Genomic DNA, 4,292 nt, shown 5'->3' on the forward strand with positions numbered 1-4,292 from the left:
TTAAACAGCTTTTTCTATTTTCCTAAAGTGTCCCAAATACGGAACAAAAATACGGCCACAACTGGGGGACTGATCACCCCCCAGGCCCAAAACACGCGGATATCCATGAAAGAACCCGACCAAACGACGGTCCGAGGGAACAAATAAAATGCACACGGAATAGCCTAAAACGGAATATACGATAGGTCCGGACGGCCTAAAGACAATATAACAACGGAACATACAAAAAGGCCTGGACGGCCAATAAACACTATTAAAACGAAAGTACGGTGTTCCGAAATCTCAAAATACACGGCCCTTGGCCATCCGAAAATATCCAAAACACAATTTAAAAGAAAAATCCAAAGAGATAAAGATAGAAGCTACTCGAGGTCAACGATCTGGCCATCACGAACAGTCTTGAAGGCCCCCATCACGGACACATCCGCACCAGGAGCCAGCACTAAAGCCTGAGCCTTCATCGTCTCCTCGGTAGCCGCAATTGCATCCTTTGCATCAGCTAGCAACTCCGTCTTCTCCCTCTTCAAAGCAGCGACCTCGGCCTTCAAAGTCTCTAATTCGCTGAGAAGCACAGCCATCTGAGAACCCGCATCAGAAGGCCGTTGCCGCTCCTCCGCCAATTGAGAAAGAAGCGAAGTCTCAACCTCGGAAAGTCGGAGAATCTCCGCCCCGGCTTCCTCAGAAGACTTCATTGCCTTCTCCCTCGCAACCCCGGCAACCTCGAGCTCCTCCTTCAGCTTGGCCACCTCAGCCTGGGAATGACGGAGCTTCTTATCCAACAAACCTGAGCCATCACGGGCTCGGCTTTCCGAACAACGACAGCAGATCGGAGAAGGGCACGATACACCGACTTAGCCTGGAACGAAACGTCGCAGCCATAAAAAAATGGCTCCGTTCCAGGCATCAAGTGTTGATCAATAAACCCCGGGGCATCAAAGCGTCGGTCCATCACGCTAGGCACAAGACCCTCTTCCTCAAAGGTCTCGCTGCTCGGCTCCTCAGGCCTTTTTCTCTTCCGAGAAGCCTCAGCGGCCGTCACCACGACAACCTCAGGCGAGTTCGCAGGGCCAGGAAAAACCTGGGCATCGACCCGCACACCCGAGGAAACCACCTCCTGAGAAACGGCCCGCGACCCCACGGCGGGGTTAGAAACAGGAGTAGCCAGGGACGACGACCCCTCCTCCTGGGCCATCGCCGCCTTCAAACGTGCCAAGGATGTCAAGCCACCAGCCATCTCAACTGCAAGAAAACAAAAAAATCCCAAGTTACAAAAACGGAAAACAAAACATAAAAACCAAGAAAAGAACAGACACACACCAACATACGACCGGCAAGCAACCGGATCACCCATCACGTCCCGAGGATTAAGAGGACGATCTCCAAATAACTGCCACAGAACAAGAGCGATATCACGCTCCTCCGGGGACAGGAACTCCTTCGAAACCTGAGTAAACACGGATGGACCCGCCTTAAAGTTCCAATAAGTGGGGAACAGACGTTCACCCTCCAACGTCAACCAAAAAGGATGATGCCCCCTCGCGGGAGGAACCTTAAAATACCCGCTCTTAAAACCATGAAAAGAATCTTCATACAAGCCGAAAACCCGGCGATGAGGCTGAGCTCTGAAAGACACATACCCCTTCTTGTGCTTCCCCTCCTTAGTCGGAAGAGTACACAAGAAGAGGAAAAGGAAAACGTTTACTGAGGCAGGTAGCTCTAAAAAATCACAAACAAGTTCGAAAGACCGTATCGCCGCCCAGCTGTTCGGATGTAGCTGGGACGGCGCCACGGAGCACCGGTTCAACAACTGCTGGACAAATGGAGAAAAGGGAAGCCAAACACCGAGCCGGGTGAACATCGCCTCATACACCCACATCCAATCCGGCACAGTCGGGGAGTCGAGATTGGTATAGCAAACCCTCTCGTCAACCCCAGGAAGGGAAAGCTCATAGTGGCGTTCAGCATCGCCACCCCCAGAAACAACCCCTTCATCGCGAAGCCGTTGGAGGTCCGCCTCCGTCATCCGCGACGGCGTCCCCCAGACATCACTAGTGACCCAAGAAAAAAGACCAGGGACACCCCCCGCCGGGGCCACCGGAGCCCTCACACCCTCCGTCCTTCGGCGAGCCATACCTAAAATATCGACGAGCACCACCGTCAGCCAAACCTCACGGCAGAAAATGGCGGATGAAAACTTTCCTAAAACAAACACCGCCACCGCACACCACCAAAATTATACGGTGGCACTCATCCCTCCTTACGGGACCCAACAGAACTATCTACCACCATACAAACACCATAAAACTACTCTAAAACTACACTTAGCAAAAACAAAACAAAATGCAGCAGAAGACAGAGCAGAAGAAGCAAAAAGAAACAGAAAAGTACCAACCTGATAAATCAAAGGAAGTGAACCCGAAGAAAAAATGCCGCAGAAGAAGACCAATCGAAACCACAGAAAGCGAAATGAAGAAATGGAAAATGCTCTGATTGGAAAAAGAAGCAATAGAGAAGTAAAGCAAAACGATGGAACTGAAGAAGGAAAACCAAAACGGTTTTTGAAAAAAGTAAAATGATGAAAATACCCCTAGAAAGCAAAGCAAATGCGAGGGCAAAAAGGAAAAAATGCGGCTCGCAATAAATACTTCCCATTGAAAAAGGTAACGCCTCGAAGAACGCAACAGACGCGACTGATACGGAAGAGTCACGTCAGACCTAAACGGTCAGACGAATCTTCCACGACATGAAACCAAGACGCCGACCTCATCTCGAAGGAACCAGACGGGCACCCGAGAAAAAATTGAGCCCACAACGAAAACAAACGTCTCCCAGCGACAGACCGATCTCGCTCGCTCTCCCGCTGCGGGGGCAACTGTTACGGATCCGACCCACGGATCCCGCATACCCGGTCACTCGGGAACAACCCGTTTCGACCCAAAGGCCCAGAACCGGCCCTTCAGAGCTCCTAACCAACTTTCGAATTCAAACACCTCTCTTATCTTAGCCAAACAAAATAAGATAAGATAACTACCATCGCCTATAAAAAGAGGACCCAGGTCCCTCCAGGTATCATTCATTCCTCACACCTTATACCTCTCAGATCCATTCAGACTTGGGCGTCGGAGTGTCTTTGCAGGTACCTCCCCCCATTGCTCCAGTCAAGCGATCCGGTATCCGCCTTGAACCGCAGGTTCCCGATCCATCTCTCAACCCGTACCAGAGACATCTTGTACAATTAGTATTGGTGAAAACTCAGGTGCAGTCGACTTCACGTGAATTTGATATCTGAGAGCTGTTAAATGATTTGATTGATTTGACTAAATTTTCATCTAATAGCTCTTAGGTATCAACTTCACCTGAGCTTTTACCATTAGTATTAATTAACAATTAATAATAACGGACTATGATGATGGGCTGAATATTTTTTGGTAAAATGGATCTATTCAAGTAATTACAAAAAATATTCTAGTTAGTTGGTTTGGTGCATGTAAGTTGGGTCAATATAATTATCTGTTTTATCCTTTGAGTAGATAAAAAATGTTTAAAAAACTAAAGATACATTTAAAAGTGAACATTTAAAAAAAAAAAGGTGAACATTTAGAAAAAAAAAAGAAAAGAAAAATCATAACATGAGATGCGGATGAAAAGAAAAAAAGAAACGAAAATGAGTGTCTGAATTATTGTGTAATGGAATTTTAAATGAATTTTGTAAGCTAATCCTGGAACAAACATATAATAAGAAGTAATATGAATAATTATGTAATTATAGTGCTGTGAACAGATGCATGAAGTAAGAGGAAACGGAAAAAATGAGTGTCTGAATTATTTTTTATTCATTACAATATATTTTAGATTTTTGTTATTATTGTCTTTATTCTTTTTTTTTATGAATATTTAAAAAATATGATAAATATAAAATTATTAATATAGTATAATAAATATAAACTAATCATCATAATAATGTTCAAGTAACTAGATATTCACATTCATTCATATTGTGTCCAAAGAATGTAAAATAAAATCTAATATAATATAATTATTTAATTATGACCTAATGAATGATTTTAATATGTGATCCATCGATTAAATCAGTAACCTGATAACTAATTAGTCTTAGCAGTTTAGAGATTTGATTTGAATAATTAAAAAAGGTGTTATTGAAATCTCTGCATTTGAGTTTTAAATCTGCTAAGAAGTTATGTGAAGAAGAAAAACTAAAAGAAAATAAATTTTTTTATATGTCTGGATAAAGAGTAAATAAAAAAATAAAAAAAAAAATTAAAAGTTAGATT

The sequence above is a fragment of the Arachis ipaensis genome, chromosome B03, assembly GCF_000816755.2.
Source record: "Arachis ipaensis cultivar K30076 chromosome B03, Araip1.1, whole genome shotgun sequence".
NCBI lineage: Eukaryota > Viridiplantae > Streptophyta > Magnoliopsida > Fabales > Fabaceae > Arachis > Arachis ipaensis.